General features: G+C 39.0%; 1 protein-coding gene and 1 long non-coding RNA gene across 2 annotated transcripts in view; both read right to left on the bottom strand.

The window, feature by feature from the left end:
• Positions 1-25691, bottom strand: part of LOC127849915 (uncharacterized) — a 756865-nt gene that overhangs the window by 200161 nt on the left and 531013 nt on the right. The gene's annotated exons all lie outside the window — the stretch shown is intronic.
• LOC127850633 (uncharacterized) overlaps positions 24042-25691 on the bottom strand; it is a 178696-nt gene continuing 177046 nt past the window's right edge. The window contains exon 2 of the long non-coding RNA XR_008035382.1: positions 24042-24249. This is a non-coding gene — a long non-coding RNA (uncharacterized LOC127850633). The remainder of the gene's footprint in view (positions 24250-25691) is intronic.

Below are 25691 nucleotides of genomic sequence, written 5' to 3'. Positions count from 1 at the left end.
TGTTAATGCTATTGCTTTAATAAAGCGTACCGTCGAGGTGAACGTAAAACACAATGTTGCAGTTTTTCTCAAAAGTGTTTAGTAAACTTTGCGCTATTAACATTGAAATTCATTATTGTCTTGTAAAGCGTTATTAAACTGTATTATTTATGTACATTTTAAATCACTGTTTTCTTTAATTTCAATAGGCCTTTTCACAGATTTTGGCATGTATTGAAGCTTGTCATTAACTGCTTTATATTATACATTTAAACACTTGACCTAAACATCTCCAGTAAACGAGAATACAATAAAAAAAATAAAAAAAGTAACCCTCAACTGGGCTCGAACCACTGATCCTTGGAGACCTTGGGTAAAAGCTCTCCCGCTTAGACAACTCGACCATCCGTGCTCATGCTATCAAGGGATGTAGTTTTTACTTATACATGTAGAAGCAACCCCCGTAGTTTCACAAAATATAACGACAACAACAGAACTTTCCAAATTATTCAATCGTTTCGCGTTGCAATTCTTTATAATTTTGAGATTTTCAAATAGTTAAAAGATGAATATAATGGATATTTCTTAGCTTGGTAAATTTTCAGTATTACTATTTCCTCACAAATATCATAACTAAAACGAAAATTTGCGAATCTGAAACAACTTTTTTACTTTTGTCAATTTACCAAAACGTGAAAAGGCGCCTATAACTCTAAAAGCTCAATCATGTAGTTTGCAGGCATGTAGTTTTCATATAGGTTGTAACAATATTATTATAACAAACTATTATTTAAAATATTTAAAATGTTATTTTATATCTCGTTTAGGTCATGCAACAACACACTATATGTTGTTGCTATAAGTTTACGTGATTTATATTATTAACGTATTCAGTTTAAATATAAGCATATAATTTGAACTGATGAAAAGTGTGCAAACAACTGAATAGATATAAGAGATCGGCAGTCCAAAATGTCGGCCTACTTCCTTTTAAAACCTCATAACATGTTTAGAATTATCATCATAATAAAAGGATTACACACATCTTAAGATGCTGTATTTTTATGTATTGTAATAATACCAGCCCTGGACTTACTTGAAGCCCAACATCCGGTAGACAACGGTTGCTTCCCGCGCGCCAAATCCATCGTCGCGTGTCTAACCTGCAATATACCTTCCAGACACGAGCTGCCTCGTGACAGGCGAATATCTGTTCTATAATGTATGTAAAACATCAATAAAACGAATGACTAAATAAGCTATGAACGATAGATAAGCTCAGACATAGATGAGCATGTTTTAAATCGTTTAAAGAATTAACATGGTTGTTGAAGCAATATAGTACATGAATGGAAATTAAATAAATAAATAGATATATGACAAGACTTTGTATTCCATATGACACGATTTATCTTTAGTAATAAGAGAGACAGCAACTATATTCATGAGCGCTTATGCGAATTAAAAGATAAAATTGTTTCCCTTTCAATATATGACATTCCCAATTCACAAGAACGTTTTCTTGAAGTGTTGTGCTATTTCGTATTATTTAAAAAATTTAACACAGGGAATCATTGTTTTGTTTGACACGACCCGTGAAATCTATAGCTAAAGACTTTACCTTTAATTTTGGACGCGGCGTGCTAGATACACCCGACACATTGAGCGACACATCTGAAACGAACATGGACATCCAGGTTCTAGCTTTCTTCTAGTCTAAAATAAAGTATTATTTGCCCATATATGACTGTTCCGGAAATGTTTACATACGGGTACAACTGCAATGATATTTAAGATGCTTTTCATGCTTGTTTTGATTTTCCATCTTATGTTCTGTGGTTAAAGCTACATTCTTAAAGTTTCGATCTAGATACATTCGAGATGTTAAAACACGACGTAAAATTATGCCGTTGTTTTACACATTTTCCGTCTGGCAACGTTGAAAATTTCTTTCATTGAACGGGTATTTAACTACTCAGCTCGCAATTATATTTAAGCCGGCATTTGTAAAACCACGCACCACACGAAACGCTTGCGTCCTGACTCTGTCTGACCGCTCAGTATCGCATCCGGTCTAATAGCACGTGACCAGCACTTGCCCAGATTCGTCTCGTTTTCATTGCTATGCTCGCGCCACAACATGACGTCACTTCAGCCTAGTCCGAGAATAGCGTTTGTATAAGGTAATGGGGCATAGATACTACGAAGTAAGCTAACATTCAGCTCAACTTAGTAGGGCACAACGTTTTGTACAACACTTGCTGCTTGTTTATTTATCTTGACGAAACTATCGAGAATCCTATTTTAATTAGGAATAACTTAGAAAAGTATATATTCAATACGCATCGAACACTTTCGACTACTAACATAATCGATCGAATTTCGTACAAGCGAACAAGTAAAATGAACCTTGCTGTGGGAAAACAGGGCTTAATACCTGTGTAACGGTCGTCCCAGATTAGCCTGTGTAGTCCGCAAATGCTTATCAGGGACGTCACTTTCCACTTTAATTTGATTTTTTTTGTTTAATTGAAGTCTTTTTTTAGCAAATATCCAGTTTAAGCGAAACGTTTTTCCCTGATCACCCTTTGAATAAAGTTCCCTTTTTCACAACGCGAGGCTAACATAAAATTAAGAAATGACGTCTATTTAAATTAAATACTTTTCATGAACTCTGTCTTTAATCATTAAATAATGTAACAAGCAAACCATGCGTGTTTTGTAAAACCAACACTGTCACCTGAGATATGGCATTATTTTCGATTTAGAAAATAAGCCACGTGTATTCATTCCGTTTACTGCGATGCCAAACTCATCGTCACTTCCGGTCAGTCGTACCTCCACGAGACCACGCCGCGTCGTTCCAGTGACATTACTCTGACCGTCCATCAGTTTTAGCTCTAACATGTCAGCATGTTTACTTAGAATGGACACTTACTACACCATATGACCATATTTTCATTTACATGTAAAATACGCGAGTGTTCGTTTATTGTATTGTATAGTGTACACTAAACAGTCCGGGGGTCGAGTTAAACATACCTAACGCAGAATGCGGTGTTTTTTTATTACACACGTGCAATACAGACTTCCACAGGCCTATGAGTGTTTGTTGTATTACACACGTCTTATCTAAACCTAGCATATTGCGCGGGGTGGCGGTCGTATAACAGGCGCGTCTAATATAAACAATAAAAACGATGTGTGGCCGTCAGATTACAGGCGTGTTATACATACCCTACACAGACAGCTGGGTGTTGGTTGTATTAAAGGCGTGATATACATACCTAACATAGGACGCGAGGTGGCGATCGTATTAATGCGTGATATACATACCTTACACAGGACGCGAGGTGGTGATCGTATTAATGCGTGATATGCATACCTAAAATAGGACGCGAGGTGGCGATCGTATTAATGCGTGATACACATGACTAACACAGGACGCCAGATGCCAATCGTATTAATGCATGATGTACATATCTAACACAGGACGCGAGATGGCGATCGTATTAATGCTTGATGTACATACCTAACATAGGATGCAAGGTGGCGATCGTATTAATGCTTGATTTAATACCTAGCATAGGACGCGATGTGGCGATCGTATTAATGCGTGATATGCATACCTAACACAGGACACGAGGTGGCGATCGTATTAATGCTTGATATACATACCTACCATACGACGCGAGGTGGCGATCGCATTAATACTTATTATACATACCTAACACAGGACGAGAGGTGGCGATCGTATTAATGCTTGATTTAATACCTAACATAGGACGCGAGGTGGCGATCGTATACATGCTTGATATACATACCTAACACAGGACGCATGGTGGCGATCGTATTAATGCTTGATTTAATACCTAACATAGGACGCGATGCGGCGATCGTATTAATGCGTGATATACATACCTAACACAGGTCGTGAGGTGGCGATCGTATACATGCTTGATATACATACCTAACACAGGACGCAAGGTGGCGATCGTATTAATGATTGATTTATTACCTAACATAGGACGCGATGTGGCGATCGTATTAATGCGTGATATGCATACCTAACACAGGACGCGAGGTGGCGATCGTATTAATGCTTGATATACATACCTACCATACGACGCGAGGTGGCGATCGTATAAATACTTAATATACATATCTATCACAGGACGAGAGGTGGCGATCGTATTAATGATTGATTTAATACCTAACACAGGACGAGAGGTGGCGATCGTATTAATGCGTGATATACATACCTAACACAGGACGCGAGATGGCGATCGTATTAATGCGTGATATACATACCTAACACATACCTCGAGATGGCGATTGTATTAATGCTTGATATGCATACCTAACACAGGTCGGGGGGTGGTGGTCTAATTACAGCCGTACCACTCGTCAGTGCCATCCAGACAGTCCGGGGTTCCGTCGCACCGCCGCGCATCGGGGACACACTGCCTGTAGTGTATCGGATGTATTCCTCCTCGCGATCTTAAGAGCATCAATGTTCAGTATATATGATTTTCGCTCTGAAATATCTGGGCTCAATACATTTGCGTAAAATGTCGTCCCAGATCAAATTGTAAAGTTCACACAGTCTGTGCAGGGACGACATATGCCACTTTTATGGAATATATGTATTATCAAAAATCTAGTAAAAGCGAAAAGTGTCCTCCATGATTAGCCTGTGTAGCCTGCACATGCATATGTATTAAAACCCGTTTTCCTCGAACGCGGCTCATGTTTTAAGTCGAGTCATAACGTCTATTGAAAGCCAGACATGTATCAGCCGTATATGATAATTTGGATGTTGACGCGTGTGTATCCAAAAGTGGGAAACCGTGGTGTTTCCTAGTACCTATGAATCCCGAACGTATTTGCGTTTTTACTCATCGAATTTACACATATTTTAATTCTGATATTGAATTTGGAATCTTTATAACTTTAATGTATGCTTTTTTATTCTTAGCGTTATTATGAGTTTCTTTTGACTTTCTGGCTTTAAATGGGATACATCATCTAGCAATTATGATTTGGACATAATTAAAATATGGGGAATTAGTTCGATCATTTCAGTATTTATACTTTGGTTCAATAAATTTACATATATCGGATTGTCATATATGACTGTTTCGGTCAGGTCATATATAGACTGTATCGTTGGTACACAAACACTTGTTTAAGAATGGCCTGATTGGAGTTTGCATCTAAACGAATGCATAACACAGAAACGCTCGGACCTCGGTCAACAGTCAAACAGTCCATCTCGTCCTCCCCATCCGGGCACTGAATGGTAACGTCACATCTTTGCGTTATCGAGAGGCACGTTCCGTTGGTGTACAGAAACCCGGAGTATCTTGCGTAGATTACATCATTAACGGGTGTTTGTTTAGAGGACATACACTCTGGTCAGATAGCATTGTTAATGGAGTATTACTAACAAATAGACAAAAAAATACAAGCTTTATAATTTATAGATAATAAGAGAACATAATATATTCAACGTGTTGAAAACAGTGTAGTCGATGCACAATTGAATTGAATTTAATCAATTCACGCAACACACTTGTTGACATTCCCAATCTGTTTTACTACTCTCACCTCATATTTGGAGCTTAATACGTGAGCGTTGTGTTCAAGATTAACCTGTGCAGTCCGTAAAATAATAAGGGACGACACGTTCCGCTTTTATTGTATTTTTCGATTAAAGGAAATTTCTTAGCAAAAATGCCCGTATTCACCAAACAATTCTTAGACTTAAGTCTAAGATTAAAGAAAATTCTTTAAATTAGAATATTCAAGAATTTCTTAAATTTTGAGTCAAATTCTGCAGTAAATATCTCTATCTATATTATGTTTCATATAGAACATTTGTTAATGACATTATCACCAGTGGAGGCCTGTATATATTCAAACACTGAACACATTTTTCTTGGTTCTAAGTCCATTCTTTATTCTTAAGTCTAAGAATCGGTTGGTAAATACGGGCCAGTTAAGGCGGAAGTGCCGCCCCTGGTTAGCCTGTGCTATACCCGATAATTCCAACCGCTCTCAATGTGGTCCGGCACTAACTGTACGAAGTGTACAGTATACATAAATACACGGGTAAGCCTGCACAAACATGGAGGCTGCAGAGATCCCTAGGGCGAGTAACAACCTGAGGGCTACCTCGACCGCTCTTAATGATGCTCAGAAATCATATACAAAAAATAAAATGACGTATTCCTTTGACACCGCATTCAGCAACTGACTGTTAAAGCCACTAGACCAGCAACGTTGTCAAGCCCGTTGTAAATAATGCGTGTATTTAATCATGCCAATATGCGATATTTGATTTGTAGGTGTGAAGTTTAGCTTATAGCAAAGAATGTGTGTATATTGCACGCAAATCATCACATCACACAGTATATGCGGCAAGATGATTACAACTTTCTGAATGCATTACAGTCTCGACATGCTGTATAATGTCATATTTGACCTTTGATATTTAAGTTTGACATTTATCTTTCAGTTTTGAACACGGTTGTCGTGCGACATGTACTGAAGGTAATACACTAATGAATATCCTTCAAATTCGAATGCGATGGTGAAAAGAAAAAGAAAAACCTGCTAGTTTCAAAAGAAGTCGAGTCGTCTGGTGGTTTTACCCGTGGCTGGTGATTCCGAGATGTGTTGCAATCGCAACCGAGGTTTACGAAGCAATCGACGTCTTCTGTGATTGTCGACATGTGGGAATGCCTAAAATAGTATGTGAATATATTGAAGCTTACACCGATAGGATACATATTAAACAAGGGCCCAAGTTGTGCTTTTCTCATATATTTTTAATAAGGGTATTTGAATAAACTATGGAGAGTAGGTCGTTTCCACCAAATTGACCCATGTCGCAGTGTTGTAGTCGATAATGAGCTAAATACATGCGCGAAGAGTGGCGTCATAGATTTACCCGTGCAGTCCGCACAGGCTTATATCGGACGGCATTTTCCTCATTAACTGCTTTTCGCTAAGAAGAGACATCATTTAAAATATATAAATACCATCAAAATGCAAATACATTTGGAATGCACAGACTAAACTGTGATGATACTTTATGCACCTGCATGAAACCTCTTTTTCCGAGAGCGAGAATGAAATGTATTGAACTGTTACTGATTGTATATGACTTTTTATGAAGACTTTTACAATCGTTGTTCTAGTTATTGCGTAATTAGAAACATTTACGACTTATACATGTACGCGACAACTGCTGTTACAGACAATCTGGGTAAAAATATAAATTTATATAACAAAATTATGTTTAGGTACATGTTAATATATTTTGCATTGTACAACATCACACGAGCAATGTAGATCAACAAAAAAAATTAAAAACAGGCAAATGCGCCTCGACATGGGAAAACTGGGCATTATGCAATAGCCAGGCTAATCAGGGACTATGATTTCGGCGTTTATGGATTGTTTTGGTTGAAAGGTTCTAAACGAAAATCGGGTTTATGCGGAATGTGCTGTCCCTGGTTAGCCTGTGCGGACTGAATAGGCTAATCTCGCGGACTGAATAGGCTAATCTCGGACGACACGTTATCAACATGCATTAAATAAAGTTTTTCCAGAATGAGGCTTCTATAAAAAGAATAAAAAAACAATTGTCGTCCAAGACCTTCTGTCTTAAAATTCGCCACCGTGGAATTCTTAAGAATACCAAATGGGTATATGGTAACAACTTGATCGTCTACCTAACGCATAGTCATTTTTATAATATTCATAATGGCTATTAGTTTATTTTATTAAATACTATTTCAATATAATAATCATAATCTATACAAATAAAGTGTGTATACAAAGTACCGCATGAGCGTGAAGTATCTTCCCAGATTAGCTTGTGTAATGCACACTGGCTAATCAAATAGGCCATTTTACGCCTTGACCAGTTTTTCACTAAAATTACACTAACTTCAAACGAAAAAATCGGACAGTGTCGACCTTGATTAGAATTAAGCCCCGTTGTCCCATAGCGAGGTTCATTTATTTTAGCGATATTATATCGAAAGTTTCCTGGTCAGAGGCATATTGAAACACTCAAACACAGAGTCCATTTCCGGTATAGAACTTATGAACGCTGTCTTTCGAGAAGCTCTTGAGAACGCCTCCAAATTGATGGGAATGAGTGGTTAACACATCAGGAACATGTCGAGTGTAAGGTAGACACCATATCAAAACCACACCTCGAGCGTGTTTATGTGTTTAGGAGTTTAGATTTTGGTAAGCGCTACACAATAGTTTGTTATTGTTCAATGTTGAAAATTGGTTGTTGTCTTCTTCTTCCTGTTCAAGTGTAGTGCCCCACTGGATCATAGGCGCACTTGGTACAATATCAGCCGCGTTCTCTGAACTTATGTCTGTTTGCATATGCGTAAAGGGCCATCCGATAGCATGTGCAGTCAGCAAGGGCTAATCAGGGTCGAAACATTCGGTTTTTAAGAACTTTTAAAGGAAGTCACTTCTAAACGATAATTAATTTCACGCAGAAAGTGTCGTCGATAATTAGCCCGTGGGGACTGCACATGCTAATTGTGGATGTCATTTTACGCACATTCATAAAGCCTAGTGACAGAAAGCGCACAATAATACTTTAAAATCTAGTCAGACGGACAAACGTACTGACGGTCAGATGGATGCCTGCAATTCTTAATGCCCTCCGCTTTATGGGGGCATAACACCAATATCAATAGTTGTGCTCAATAGTATTTGGTAAAGAGCTCGTTTATTGTAGTTAGATCACCTGAATACATAGTTCCTACAGATGCTGTGACACTTTCTAGGTTATGTTTAAATACGGATTTAATTGCTCAACACTTCCTACAAACAATCGTTAACAATATTTATAATAATATTTTGTAATACACAATTTTATCTAAGGCATTACGTTTCTCTTCATATCCCTGTCGTTTATTGCAGGCATCGTTGTTATATACGGTGTAAAACACACGTGGTCGAATTCTTATTAATGTCATAAAATGAGCATTTTTCAAGCATGTTTGGCAAATAAACAACTTAGTTTTACGCAATGATTAAATTTAAAAACATAAGTTCAGTTGTTTATTGATTAATAAACAACAATATATCGGAAGGAAAATGCAAAAAATCTCAGTCGATATCTTTCTTCACGTGTTACTTCTACCTTTAACAGTGTATCCGAGTAGAAGAAATAATTGATCCACGTTTTGAGAAAAACGGGCTTAATGCATGTGGTTAAAGTGTCGTCCCAAATTAGCCCTTCGCACTACGCACGAGCGAATTAGGGACGACATATTCCGCTTATATGGTATTTTGATTTTTAAGTAGTATCTTCTTAGCGGAAATCCTGTTAAGCGGAAAGTTACGTTCTTGATATATTTATCGCTCGGCTTCTAATAAGAGGATCTCCTGATTTTTAAAACACAGCCCACGTCCGATTAAGCCATCCCAGAAAACACGATGCTTATATGTTACTGTTTTTTTAACACTTCAACTCGGATAATAGGATACTATCTATTAAAGACGCATTTCAAAGGACTGAATGTTCATCTTTATTATCAAAGGTTTGACTTACTTGTATTATTCCCGTGAACCCCTTGTGGAACATAGGGTATCGGAAACAGTCCTCAGGCGTACTCTTTTTCCGACCCCTTTCTTTAGCTCTTCCCATCATGTTACATTTCTTTACTTCTTCCTCACATATTCGCCTGCAGGTGGTCTTAAAGCGTCCGATTCGTCTCATGCCCTGTGGACTCCACTGTAAGGGCTGCCGTGTGATGCCTTCTGGAGGTTTTCGCAAGGTGGAGCCAATCTTCCTCCATTTCCGCCTTGTGAGCTGCTGCCAGATGAGTTTCAAGTTCGCCTTGTTTCCATAACTCGATTTTCTTGACTGGGTCTGTCTACCATATCAAGATGATTGTTCGAAGGCGCATGTCCATTTTTAAAGTGTGCCATGCGATGAGTTCCTTTGAAATCAATGTGGTTAGGCTAGGTAGACTAATGTTATTTTGGAGGTTCAAAACATTAGCTACAGTACCTTATAGATTTTTCTACGTTCTTCAAAGGTAATCTTACAGTTTACGCTTAAACATTGCAACCTTTTTTGACACAGGTTTAGCAGGCTTTCAAGAACTGTTGTGTATAATATTGACAAGCTTTAAGTTTCAAAAATGATTAAAATAAATTTACGAATAGCATGTTAAAATACAATTAAGTGTCGCGTGTAACATCCGTCTAAATACAACAACTTTAAATGTCACACCGAGAGGTCAAAAGTCAAATTTTGCTGTGTCTATATTTATGTTTCATATAATTTTGCCATGTTTTGCAATTGAATGAAATGATTTGCACATATGTGAACATGCCGCGTGTAGCTTATGTCTCTCTACTACAGAGGTCAATATGGCCGTTACAGGTCAAAGTTGACATTTGAAATTCCTTCATCAGCAAGTTGTTCACGTATTGAATACATACTTTTTGCATTATGACAACATGTCACGTGAATCACCCGTCTCCCTACCTCGAAGGTCAATGTCATACTTCAAGGTTAAATTTTACATTTTGAAACGACAGGAATCTTTGTCACATGGATACATGTATTGTTTATAAGATTGCGCTGTATATATTGAAGTGTATATCAATGGTAATTTATAACTATTGACAAATAAAGACGAGCATAGTGTATCAATATTTATTTTCCAGATAATGTTTCATAATATATCATTTGTATTATGAAGTAGTTAATTGCATGTTGCTGCAAATATCATTGGCAAATAACGCTCCTTATATGCATATGTGAATTTAACCTCAATCCGCATCGCGCTATGTTAACGTTATTGACAGACCAATGAATATTGTTCTGTATCACGTATGACAAGCAGTGCTCTATTCTTCTAAGTTTTTTATGTCTCCGGAAGGGAGACATATATCATTCGCATTGTCCGGTCTATATGTCTGTCCATCCGTCCGTCCGTCCGTTCGTCCGACATTCAGTTGCCGGTTTTTTGTCCTAAACGCTTTAAGATATTTACCTGACTTTAGATGTGTGAGTCTACCTGCATGTCTTACCGATTAAGTTCGAAATTAGTTCCGGCGCATTCGATTTATGCGAATTTACGGGCCTTGAACTTAAATGTATTGTATATACTTACCCTTTTCCGGACTTTCTTACTATACTCTTGCAAATATTGACCGTACTTTTGGTGTGTTAGTTTACCTTGTTGACAGATATATCACATTAGAGTTTCGTTTCGGTACAGTGATGTTTCACGAAGTTACGGGCCTTGGGCTTAGAATTTTCTTTTAAATAACAGTTTTCCGGATGTTTTTCCGAAACGCTTTTAGATATTTTTTTGTTGTTGTGTTCATTTTTACGAAGCAATAGGCATGCATTTATCAATTGTATATAAAATCAAACTATTCTACAGTATTTTCTTGGTTTCTTTCACCTTCGGCAGTACCAATAACTATTTCAAAAAGACAATTGCTGGAACCCACATCTATATGTGTATGCCCCCTTCAAAGATGGCAACATATAAGTCACGATCACGGTGTCGTCTATATGTGAGATACTGTTGATGGTGTAGAAAAGGAAGAGCATCAACCTCAGCACGGTCCAGGATCTTTTGTTTTCAATATAATTTCTCTGAGCCACTTCCTCTTCATCGATATTGCGAGTTTATTTCAAACAGCATTAAGAAATGAGTGCAGTACGATTCTCGCCGTCCTGTAGTGGCTGCATGTAACATTGTATAGTTAATGAGAATCACATTTAGGTTCAATGCATACATTTACAAAACATACTAATCAGAAGATGAACCCGATAGCCATCAATCAGTTTACCAAACAATATAACGAAATGTAAACATAGATCCTGATCTATGGGACCCAGCTGAAAGTGCATGTAGAACATAATACAGATGCCAAGAAACATGTTTCACTTACGTATTTTAACCATTTAAAAGACGCAGAACTCGCTGAATGTGCCAGTTTATCAATATAAAGCATTTACTGACAATCTTCAATAAGTGCCATAATCTGTGAAAAGTTCCCTTTAAGAAAATAATGTTGCGAACAAGAATGCAATTTTATTGTTAGTGAATTCGGAGAAACGCTTTAAGTTTTCTTATGATACATCTTTTATTTCCATTGTTATATGCATACACAGTAAACACGTCTAGACACCCGCATTGAATTTCGTCGATTATTCATTAATTAAAGCGCTGAAGGACTGAAGTTGTTCGCTGTAGTATAATCTTAGTCGCAACTCGGTTTGTTTTAATTATGTTATAGCTTTTTATATAGCAAGTTTGAAATAAACACAACCCATTAAAATTTATAAAGAGTGTGTCTTCAAGCACAATTCGAAATGTGGCTTTTTTCAAATCCTTAATAGAAAAGATAATTTAAGCTTCATTTTGGGAAAACATGGCTTAATGCATATGCATTAATTGTCATCCCAGTTCCAGAGACTGTCTTTAAAAGAAAAAAACACACCATAAAATCAGAAAAAGTTGTCCTTGATTAGCGTGTGCGCATTGCAAAGGCTAATCAGTGTGCACAGGCTAATCTTATTTGACAAACATTAAGTCCCGTTTTCCCTGAAAGCATCCAATATGTACATATTTCAATGATAAACACTAAACTTGCCAATGTCGTCTTACAAGCTGTTAAGCACTATAGATTTAATGCAAACACTGCAGTAGTAGGTCAGGCGCTCCTAGCATTCGTCGTCTGCATAATTTTACTGCAGGTATGGCAGACAGGCAGTGGTTATCATTCCTAGCGTAGGAGGAAGCAGTTATCTTTTCTAGTGTAGCTAATGAAGACTGACATGCACAACTGCTTCTCTACATTAGTTGTGAGCTAAAAATGATTGTTTATGCTTTATACCGTCAACACATGTAGAAATAAAATACCATTTGTTTTACCTTTGGAGAGGACCTATCTACAGACTGGTTTTTTTATTAATAAGACTTGAATTAACGTTTGGCTTGATTGTTTGCTTGTTGTTGTTGAGTAATTTTTAATTATGGAAAAAACATGATTGCAGATCGTTATATCTGTGTTTCATCATTCGTATTGCTCAAGACAAAATTGAAAATATTTTTTTTACAAACAGTAAACACATAAAACACAATTTGTTCTGGAACTGAATTTACCCGTTTTTTCCAGTCACTTAAATACATAAAATATAAAACACATGTATTTAAATACGCATTACCCCATGCGATGACTTTGAAAGATTTCTTAAGGACTTGTAAATTCCCAAGCATTCCCCAACTAAAATTGGCTTATAAATGTGTGTGATTAAATTATTGTTTCATTTTTAAGACAAAGAGTAATTTTTTAAGGGAAAGTTACTGCGGATCAAGACTCGGAGGAAAGCCTCAAATCTTTCTTGAAGTCACTGACAAGGTACATTAGAGCCGCGTTCTAGAAATACCGGGCTTAATGCATGTGGGCAAAGTGTCATTAAAGACGAGCCTGATCAGACCACACAGGATAGTCAGATACATCATTATCTGCTTTGAAGGAGTGTTTCCTTTGCAGTCCACACAGGCTAGTCAGAGACATCATTATCTGCTTTGAAGGAGTGTTTCCTTTGCAGTCCACACAGGCTAGTCAGAGACATCATTATCTGCTTTGAAGAAGTGTTTCCTTTGCAGTTCACACAGGCTAGTCAGATACATCATTATCTGCTTTGAAGGAGTGTTTCCTTTGCAGTCCGCACAGGCTGGTCAGAGACAACATTATCTGCTTTGAAGGAGTGTTTCGTTTCAAATAGGTCTTTTCTATAAAAAAAAACTGAAGGTGAAAAGTGTTGTCTCGTACTAGCCTGTGCACACTGCACGCGCTGGTACGAGCTGCACTGAAACGACGATTCACGCATATGCATGCCCTAATACATGTGTGTAATTAAATTATTTTGTTATTTTTAGGCAATGTTTCTGCGGATAAAGACTCGGAGTAAAGCCTGATCTCTTTCTTGAAGTCACTTACAAGGTACATTTGAGCCGCGTTCTAGAAATACCGGTCTTAATGCATGTGGGCGAAGTGTCATTCAAGATCAGCCTTTGCAGTCCACACAGGCTAGTCAGAGACAACATTATCTGCATTGAAGGAGTGTTTCCTTTGCAGTCCACACAGGCTAGTCAGATACATCATTATCTGCTTTGAAGGAGTGTTTCCTTTGCAGTCCGCACAGGCTAGTCATATACAACATTATCTGCTTTGAAGGAGTGTTTCCTTTGCAGTCCACACAGGATATTTCAGATACATCATTATCTGCTTTGAAGGAGTGTTTCCTTTGCAGTCCACACAGGCTAGTCAGAGACATCATTATCTGCTTTGAGGGAGTGTTTCCTTTGCAGTCCGCACAGGCTAGTCAGAGACAACATTATCTGCCTTTGACAGTGTTTCCTTTGCAGTCCGCACAGGCTAGTCAGAAACAACATTATCTGCCTTTGACAGTGTTTCCTTTGCAGTCCGCACAGGCTAGTCAGATACATCATTATCTGCTTTGAAGGAGTGTTTCCTTTGCAGTCCGCACAGGCTAGTCAGATACATCATTATCTGCTTTGAAGGAGTGTTTCCTTTGCAGTCCGCACAGGCTGGTCAGATACAACATTATCTGCTTTGAAGGAGTGTTTCCTTTGCAGTCCACACAGGCTAGTCAGAGACAACATTATCTGCTTTGAAGAAGTGTTTCCTTTGCAGTCCACACAGGCTAGTCAGATACATCATTATCTGCTTTGAAGGAGTGTTTCCTTTGCAGTCCACACAGGCTAGTCAGATACAACATTATCTGCTTTGAAGGAGTGTTTCCTTTGCAGTCCGCACAGGCTAGTCATATACAACATTATCTGCTTTGAAGGAGTGTTTCCTTTGCAGTCCACACAGGCTAGTCAGATACATCATTATCTGCTTTGAAGGAATGTTTCCTTTGCAGTCCACACAGGCTAGTCAGAGACAACATTATCTGCATTGAAGGAGTGTTTCCTTTGCAGTCCACACAGGCTAGTCAGATACATCATTATCTGCTTTGAATGAGTGTTTCCTTTGCAGTCCGCACAGGCTAGTCATATACAACATTATCTGCTTTGAAGGAGTGTTTCCTTTGCAGTCCACACAGGATATTTCAGATACATCATTATCTGCTTTGAAGGAGTGTTTCCTTTGCAGTCCACACAGGCTAGTCAGAGACATCATTATCTGCTTTGAGGGAGTGTTTCCTTTGCAGTCCGCACAGGCTAGTCAGAGACAACATTATCTGCCTTTGACAGTGTTTCCTTTGCAGTCCGCACAGGCTAGTCAGAAACAACATTATCTGCCTTTGACAGTGTTTCCTTTGCAGTCCGCACAGGCTAGTCAGATACATCATTATCTGCTTTGAAGGAGTGTTTCCTTTGCAGTCCGCACAGGCTAGTCAGATACATCATTATCTGCTTTGAAGGAGTGTTTCCCTTGCAGTCCACACAGGCTAGTCAGAGAGAACATTATCTGCTTTGAAGAAGTGTTTCCTTTGCAGTCCACACAGGCTAGTCAGATACATCATTATCTGCTTTGAAGGAGTGTTTCCTTTGCAGTCCACACAGGATAGTCAGACACAACATTATCTGCTTTGAAGGAGTGTTTCCTTTGCAGTCCACACAGGCTAGTCAGATACATCATTATCTGCTTTGAAGGAGTGTTTCCTTTGCAGTCCGCACAGGCTAGTCAGATACATCATTATCTGCTTTGAAGGAGTGTTTCCTTTGCAGTCCACACAGGCTAGTCAGAGACAACATTATCTGCTTTGAAGGAGTGTTTCCTTTGCAGTCCGCACAGGCTAGTCAGATACATCATTATCTGCTTTGAAGGAGTGTTTCCTTTGAAGTCCGCACAGGCTAGTCAGATACATCATTATCTGCTTTGAAGGAGTGTTTCCTTTGCAGTCCACACAGGCTAGTCATATACAACATTATCTGCTTTGAAGGAGTGTTTCCTTTGCAGTCCACACAGGCTAGTCAGAGACAACATTATCTGCTTTGAAGGAGTGTTTCCTTTGCAGTCCACACAGGCTAGTCAGAGACATCATTATCTGCTTTGAAGGAGTGTTTCCTTTGCAGTCCGCACAGGCTAGTCAGAGACATCATTATCTGCTTTGAAGGAGTGTTTCCTTTGCAGTCCGCACAGGCTAGTCATATACAACATTATCTGCTTTGAAGGAGTGTTTCCTTTGCAGTCCAAACAGGCTAGTCAGATACAACATTATCTGCTTTGAAGGAGTGTTTCCTTTGCAGTCCGCACAGGCTAGTCATATACAACATTATCTGCTTTGAAGGAGTGTTTCCTTTGCAGTCCACACAGGCTAGTCAGATACATCATTATCTGCTTTGAAGGAATGTTTCCTTTGCAGTCCACACAGGCTAGTCAGAGACAACATTATCTGCATTGAAGGAGTGTTTCCTTTGCAGTCCACACAGGCTAGTCAGATACATCATTATCTGCTTTGAAGGAGTGTTTCCTTTGCAGTCCGCACAGGCTAGTCATATACAACATTATCTGCTTTGAAGGAGTGTTTCCTTTGCAGTCCACACAGGATATTTCAGATACATCATTATCTGCTTTGAAGGAGTGCTTCCTTTGCAGTCCACACAGGCTAGTCAGAGACATCATTATCTGCTTTGAAGGAGTGTTTCCTTTGCAGTCCGCACAGGCTAGTCAGAGACAGCATTATCTGCCTTTGACAGTGTTTCCTTTGCAGTCCGCACAGGCTAGTCAGAGACAACATTATCTGCCTTTGACAGTGTTTCCTTTGCAGTCCGCACAGGCTAGTCAGACACAACATTATCTGCTTTGAAGGAGTGTTTCCTTTGCAGTCCACACAGGCTAGTCAGATACATCATTGTCTGCTTTGAAGGAGTGTTTCCTTTGCAGTCCGCACAGGCTAGTCAGATACATCATTATCTGCTTTGAAGGAGTGTTTCCTTTGCAGTCCACACAGGCTAGTCAGAGACAACATTATCTGCTTTGAAGGAGTGTTTCCTTTGCAGTCCTCACAGGCTAGTCAGATACATCATTATCTGCTTTGAAAGAGTGTTTCCTTTGCAGTCCGCACAGGCTGGTCAGATACAACATTATCTGCTTTGAAGGAGTGTTTCCTTTGCAGTCCACACAGGCTATTCAGAGACAACATTATCTGCTTTGAAGAAGTGTTTCCTTTGCAGTCCACACAGGCTAGTCAGATACATCATTATCTGCTTTGAAGGAGTGTTTCCTTTGCAGTCCACACAGGATAGTCAGACACAACATTATCTGCTTTGAAGGAGTGTTTCCTTTGCAGTTCACACAGGCTAGTCAGATACATCATTATCTGCTTTGAAGGAGTGTTTCCTTTGCAGTCCGCACAGGCTAGTCAGATACATCATTATCTGCTTTGAAGGAGTGTTTCCTTTGCAGTCCACACAGGCTAGTCAGAGACAACATTATCTGCTTTGAAGTAGTGTTTCCTTTGCAGTCCGCACAGGCTAGTCAGAGACATCATTATCTGCTTTGAAGGAGTGTTTCCTTTGCAGTCCGCACAGGCTAGTCAGATACATCATTATCTGCTTTGAAGGAGTGTTTCCTTTGCAGTCCACACAGGCTAGTCAGAGACATCATTATATGCTTTGAAGGAGTGTTTCCTTTGCAGTCCACACAGGCTAGTCATATACAACATTGTCTGCTTTAAAGGAGTGTTTCCTTTGCAGTCCACACAGGCTAGTCAGAGACAACATTATCTGCTTTGAAGGAGTGTTTCCTTTGCAGTCCACACAGGCTAGTCAGAGACATCATTATCTGCCTTGAAGGAGTGTTTCCTTTGTAGTCCGCACAGGCTAGTCAGAGACATCATTATCTGCTTTGAAGGAGTGTTTCCTTTGCAGTCCGCACAGACTAGTCATATACAACATTATCTGCTTTGAAGGAGTGTTTCCTTTGTAGTCCACACAGGCTAGTCAGATACAACATTATCTGCTTTGAAGGACTGTTTCCTTTGCAGTCCGCACAGGCTAGTCATATACAACATTATCTGCTTTGAAGGAGTGTTTCCTTTGCAGTCCACACAGGCTAGTCAGATACATCATTATCTGCTTTGAAGGAGTGTTTCCTTTGCAGTCCACACAGGATAGTGAGAGACAGCATTATCTGCTTTTAAGGAGTGTTTCCTTTGCAGTCCACACAGGCTAGTCAGAGACAACATTATCTGCTTTGAATGAGTGTTTCCTTTGCAGTCCACACAGGCTAGTCAGAGACAACATTATCTGCTTTGAAGGAGTGTTTTCTTTGCAGTCCACACAGGCTAGTCAGAGACAACATTATCTGCTTTGAAGGAGTGTTTCCTTTGCAGTCCGCACAGGATAGTCAGAGACAACATTATCTGCTTTTAAGGAGTGTTTCCTTTGCAGTCCGCACAGGATAGTCAGAGACAACATTATCTGCTTTGAAGGAGTGTTTCCTTTGCAGTCCACACAGGATAGTCAGAGAAAACATTATCTGCTTTGAAGGAGTGTTACCTTTGCAGTCCACACAGGCTAGTCAGAGACAACATTATCTGCTTCGAAGGAGTGTTTCCTTTGCAGTCCACACAGGCTAGTCAGAGACAACATTATCTGCTTTGAAGGAGTGTTTCCTTTGCAGTCCACACAGGCTAGTCAGATACATCATTATCTACTTTAAAGGATTGTTTCCTTTGCAGTCCACACAGGCTAGTCAGAGACAACATTATCTGCTTTGAAGGAGTGTTTCCTTTGCAGTCCACACAGGCTAGTCAGAGACAACATTATCTGCTTTGAAGGAGTGTTTCCTTTGCAGTCCACACAGGCTAGTCAGAGACAACACTATCTGCTTTGAAGGAGTGTTTCCTTTGCAGTCCGCACAGGATAGTAAGACACAACATTATCTGCTTGGAAGGAGTGTTTCCTTTGCAGTCCACACAGGATAGTCAGAGACAACATTATCTGCTTTGAAGGAGTGTTTCCTTTGCAGTCCGCACAGGATAGTCAGAGACAACATTATCTGCTTTGAAGGAGTGTTTCCTTTGCAGTCCGCACAGGCTAGTCAGAGACATCATTATCTGCTTTGAAGGAGTGTTTCCTTTGCAGTCCACACAGGCTAGTCAGATACATCATTATCTGCTTTGAAGGAGTGTTTCCTTTGCAGTCCACACAGGATAGTCAGAGACATCATTATCTGCTTTGAAGGAGTGTTTCCTTTGCAGTCCGCACAGGATAGTCAGAGACAACATTATCTGCTTTGAAGGAGTGTTTCCTTTGCAGTCCGCACAGGATAGTCATATACAACATTATCTGCCTTGAAGGAGTGTTTCCTTTGTAGTCCGCACAGGCTAGTCAGAGACATCATTATCTGCTTTGAAGGAGTGTTTCCTTTGAAAACGGCTAAAAAAATCCGATGCAGGGAGAAATTGTTGTCTCTTACTAGCCTGTGCACACTGCACGAGCTAATCTGGTTCGACGATTGACGCAGATGCATCCAGGATCATTATATGCCATGTAACTCGTGCCTTGAATTTTGAACATTTATTAAGTCTAATATTGCAATATTTGTATTGTACATAGCAATAAATAAAGATATTGCACGGATAATGTAGTTGTGTAAAATAATTAGAGCGAAATTACCGCTTATATATAGTAAGGATATTTAAGGTGACATTGTGTCAACAATTCAATTGACATTGTGTTAAAATAAGACTTTGTATAACAAGCATTATGGTCATCAAATTGTAATAGCAAAAAAAAACGACACGATTTCGTCACATTTTCAACATTTAGGACGTTTTATTTTTTATTATTTTGAGTCATTTTTGTCTTATAACACAGAACAGTTTCAATCAAGATATGCATACTTGAATAAAAACAGTTGTGTCCATTTCTTTCAACAACACACTCCAAGAATAACGAACATACCCTTCTCAACACGTATATATGTAATACAGTTCGGTGCGAGACGGAAGTTCCCTTCATGTCGACGGTATGGCCAGAGCCTTCTCTGGTTCTATTTCCGGCTGTGGCAGTTGGCCGAGTACAGCTGCTCTCGATGAAGCGATACGCATAGTCGAGAACATCATGGCTAGTGGCGACACCAATAAAAATCTCGTGGAAACCCTCGAGAAGTTAATTAACATCAGAGACGTCGTGAAGATAAGACAGCAGCGCAACGGAAGTCCGGACAACCGGAACGCAATAGTAAATCCCGAACGAGTCGGCGTGGAAAATAAGCCGCCACTATCACAAGGCAAAGAATCGGAACCGGCTCTTGCTGACCGCGACTTCCATAACAAAAACTGCTTCAAGCTGGGACAGATCTGCGGTTTCTACCGAGACTCCTGCTGCGCGCGCGATACGGAGTACGGATCGAACTCGCCGCTTTGCTGCATCAGGTTTTCCGGCGGCGGAAATTTCCTCCTGAGCGACCGTTACGAGTACTGCGTGCCGAGCTACGCCTCCTACACGTGCGATGAGATGCAGAGGATGTACAGCCTTTGGCAGCGTTAAGCGGACGCCGCACTGGAAATGACACAATCCGTACGTGGGGTTGCCTGTCGGATTGTTTTTTTCTTCCGCAAAGTCGTTTGCCAAGACTTTTAACGTTGTTATTCACGTGCGTGAGCTTGCGGGGATTTTACGACGAATAGTGTATCTGATTTTTATAAGATAGCATTAATCTTAGTTACCCGCCTTATGTGCATTTCATTAAGGCACGATACTGTTTTCATATATTCATTTTTGTCGTAGCTCTATCGTTTTGTTTTTCGTTTTTCCCAATGCACGTTTTTACTCGTGTGCAGAATGCGAGCAGTTATTATTTTGTTGTTTTTATGTTAAATAATTTATGTTAATATTCATTTAATAAGATTTGAGTAAAATACATTGTTTTACTTTCCCATTAATACATGTTGACAACCTGGTCTTAAATTACTAGTATTCTGTAGATGTTCTATAATACATTCTACATTGGAATTTAGTTTGCGGATGATTTCCTTCTTGGTTGGCAACGTCCAATGGCAGATTTAAGCCTCGTTCTGGGAAAAATGGGCTTAATGAAAATGAGTAAAATGTCATCCCAGATAAGCCTGTGTAGTTCGCACAGGCTTATCAGAGAGGGTGGACTTTCCGCGTGTATAGTATTTTAGGTTCAACGAACGTCTTTGTTTAGCGAAAAAGCAGTACATGCGTAAAGTGTCGTCCCTCATTGGCCTGTGCGGACTGCCCAGGCTCATCTGGGACGACACTTGACGCACATGCAGAAAGCCCAGTTTTCCCAAAAAGATGCTCATCTGATCAGTTTCAGTTCGTTAAATGTGTAAATATATCCATAAAGGTGTTGTTTTGATTGAATTTCAAAACACTTTCAATGCGAAATCTCATCCAACAAAAGTGTTAAAATGCCTTAAATTTCTATGTTTAAATGCACATACCATACACAAATTACATAGTCGTCTTATATGTCGATGTGTTTCATTTTAAATGTACATTTTATGTGTATTAATATTGCATTTTTCTCATGTTTGTCATCCCCTGTGAATATTTCATATTTTGTAAAAAAAAATACTGTTAAGTCATGTTTTTAGTGTGCATCTAGTCAATTAAATACTAGTACAAACACATGTCTTTACGACTATTATTAAATATGCTGATTTTGTAACTAATTGAACCTCGCTCTGAAACAACGGGCTCAATACCTGTGCGTGAAGTGTCGTACCAGATCATCCTGTACAGTCGGCATATGCATATCAGGGACGACACTGTCGGCTCTTATGGTATATTTTTTTTTAAAGAACGCCTCTTCTTAACGAAAATCTAGTTTAGGCGGAAAGTGTCATCCCTGATTAGCCTTTCTGGGCTGCACATGATAATCAGGCACGACACTAAACGCACATATGTTTAACTATATTTTCACAGAGCGAGGCTCATGATTCAATGAATCTTTTTTCAAAGAGTAGTTCACACAAGAAAGCTTCCATACCTGTTTGCTAATATGAATCTGACGATTTATATAGACTTATTTAATACAATTAAGCAACGCTTTGGGAAAACGGGGTTTAATGCATGTGCGTAAAGTATCGAACCATATTAGGCTGTATAGTCCAGTGTTTAATGTATAAGCGGGAAGTGTCTTCACTGATTAAAATGTGCGGACTTCACAGGCTAATATGGGACGACACTTCACGCACATGCATTATGCTTCATTTTCCCAGAGCGCGGCTAAATGCTCATTAAAATGCAGTGGGTCCCGAATTCCGTCAGTGGGAAAGTAATGTTTCGTTGCATATGTTGTATTAGTTGACACGCTAAAACCATATCTGAAAACAAACTACATTTTAACACATATTCATATTTATGACTATTGCACGTTAAATTGAATTGCGCGTATCTTTAACTCTCTGTTTGTTTTCACTCGTTAAATGAAGAGTGTGTAAGGCGTGCAAAATAATGTTTGTGCCTTTTGACGAATATGAAACCGAATATGAAACGAGCATCTTACGCCAACAAATACACGACGGTCGGCACATATGGAAAGCTAGCAAAATGCATCCCGATTCTTAAATATAATTTAATCATGTTAAGTACATCATATAGAGTGCTTATATAGCATTTAAAAATTCGCTCGCAACTCGTGCAAGTGTAGTGTTAGCTTGTTCCATGGTGACCTTAACAAATGTGCTTTGTTAAAAATGAACAGTTTTTAATCGAAGAAATGTCAGTGACGTCTATAAAAACTAATGCCAGTTAAATATAAATTGGATTTATTATATGCTTTTATACGGTTTATGAGAACACGTCAGTGATAAACAACTGTTAAATCAATGTTTCAAACAGAGAAAATATAAGTATGAACAATTTCAATAATTTGTAACCGGTACCTACGTCATGACGTTATTTTTCGCGTACATTTCTCCCGTTAAACCCTGTTAAAAGCTTAACAAACGATGAAAAAGCATAAGCTAAAACTAACTTTGTTGTTGTCATGTGATAATCTATTTCTTCTGATCATCAGTCACAGTATATTAATTCCAAGATTATGTAAATGCATACAAAACCTGTAACTTAATTAACAAATAATGTAAACATTTACGCGCATATGATCCCCCATAACCATAACTTAATTAATTCACTCAATCATGTTTTCACTCAAGACAGCGAAACTTGTGTATTAATTTCTCTGATCATTCGTGAACATAAATCGACTATCTAACACAGCAACAAATTGTCTACTATATGGAAGGACTTTTATAAACAAGTTTCAAAAATGTATCCGTGACGCTATGGATATGGTGTCCGCCCTGCGACCAGGAGTAACGGGATCGATCCCCTCCTTGACGCTATGGATATGGTGTCCGCCCTGCGACCAGGAGGTAACTGGTTCGATCCCCTCCGTGACGCTATGGATATGGTGTCCGCCCTGCGACCAGGAGGTAACGGGATCGATCCACTCCGTGACGCTATGGATATGGTGTCCGCCCTGCGACCAGAAGGTAACTGGTTCGATCCCCTCCGTGACGCTATGGATATGGTGTCCGCCTAGCGACCAGAAGGTAACTGGTTTGATCCCCTCCGTGACGCTATGGATATGGTGTCCGCCCTGCGACCAGGAGGTAATGGGATCGACCGACCGAGAGACCGACCGACCAACATGTACAAAGCAATATACCCCTTCTTCTTCGAAGGGGGGCATAAAAGTGAGAATAAATGCATTTCGATGTTATTGTCTTCTCGGTTGGAAAGGAATACATAGTGCTGATTGGCGATACGTTAGTCAATCATGCATTGTCTGTTCTGAGGTTATAAACCATTGATAAGGGATGGGTTTTATCACTTCTTGAGTGCACATTTCTACGCACATCAAGTGTAAATGAGTGAATAAAAATATGGACTTTGTTAAACTTGGTATTGCATTGTGTTCAAGTACTATATTAAAGATTTACTTTGCAAAGAACTACAAAAAGGTTAGCATAAGCATTTCGTGCTCGGGTAATACAGTATACACAAAAGCATTAATTTAAATTTACAAATGTATTCATAGCAAACAAGCTCTATTCATATATGTTCATTATTCAATGCAGTAACACATTTATGTATCAAATCTTTATATTCTCCATCCAATTCCTGCGCAATTGAGGAAGATTGTATGTAGCGTATATCTTTATTTTTTATTCATTTGTAAAACGATTTATTTACAATTTGAACCGTAAAATGGCTTATTGACCTTGCTGGACACACGTGTATATTCCATGTGAAGGTAAATATATGAATTATATGTATAGTCGTAGTGGTTGATTATAACTTCTGATTCTAAAGTGCGTCCAAAAGATTCATAACAAAAAATATAAGAGCACGTGCATATAACAATTTACACATCATCATGCGTATTTGACAGAAATAAGTGAGTATTCAACACACCAATTCAGAGTGTACAATGTAGTGATGTTAATATTTTGAAACAAACAAATACATTGCCTCTTCTTACAGTTTATAATACATGTACATATCATTAAATTACATAATCGAGACTAACTAACTGGTCACAAATATCTTATATTAAACATAGGTTTATAGTTATTTGTTTAATGTCGTTACATTGTTATATTGTTCTTTTAACCACTTATGAGACGTATAATACGCAGGACGTGCCAGTTAGCGGCGTTGTTTGTACGACGACAACGCAACGACAACTCGTAGTAATGTAACGCTCCTGCATAGTCTCCTTCCATTTCGTAACAATGCCCGAGCAAGTTCAGTGCTGTCTCTTGGTGATATATGTTGAGTTGATTTCTTATATTTATATAAGCCTCGAGGACTCCCAAAGCATGAAGCTGTTTGTCACGTTCACCGAGTCCATCATACGTGAGATATTGTAGATAGTGTAGGAACGGAAGAGCATCCACCTCAGCACTGCCCATCCAATGTTTTTCAGTGTAATCTCTCTGTGCCACTTCCTCTTCGGTGTTATTGCGATTCATTTCAAACAATAATATGGCAGGAGTGCAATACGATTCTTGCCTTATAAATCTGACACAGGATACGAATGGCAGTTCACTAAATCCCTCTTCTTTGTTACCTGCTAACATATTAGCAAACACATTCAGATCCCCGTCTCCCTCTAGTCTTCTTAATGCACACAGAGCCTTGACCTTGCTGTGATACCTCCTCTCCACATCCTCCAACACTCGAACTGCCGCTTGAAGATGACCACTGCAGTATAGCATAGAAGCAAACTTTAAGCGACTAGAAGCTACATCCGAATTTAAGGAATATCGGACAAGCCTTATATTTTCGCTGTCAAGAACGTTGTGTAGTCGCAAATAGTAAGATGATTGAATTGAAATTTGTAACGCATGAAAGTGTTTAATCAATTCAAGAGCAGCAGTTTTTGACATGGTATTTGTTGAGTTTTCAAAACATTCAAAACAATTGCGTATTACACATTTTAAATTATGGTCGAAGGTTGTTTGAGAACTGATCTGTTTATGCTTGATAGATGTTAACGCCTTGTTCAATTGTTCCAAGTACTCACACTTCAGCAGTAATCTGATGCTGTTATGTAATAATACACCTCTGAGTTCTCCAGCCTGTACAGTATGCCGCATACTACACGCTTGTAACCGACAACTTATATTATCTATACCAATACAAAAAACATCTTGTAAG

This window comes from Dreissena polymorpha, chromosome 11 (assembly GCF_020536995.1).
Source record: "Dreissena polymorpha isolate Duluth1 chromosome 11, UMN_Dpol_1.0, whole genome shotgun sequence".
In the NCBI taxonomy this organism is placed as follows: domain Eukaryota; kingdom Metazoa; phylum Mollusca; class Bivalvia; order Myida; family Dreissenidae; genus Dreissena; species Dreissena polymorpha.
This window is presented reverse-complemented; position numbering and strand designations above follow the sequence as displayed.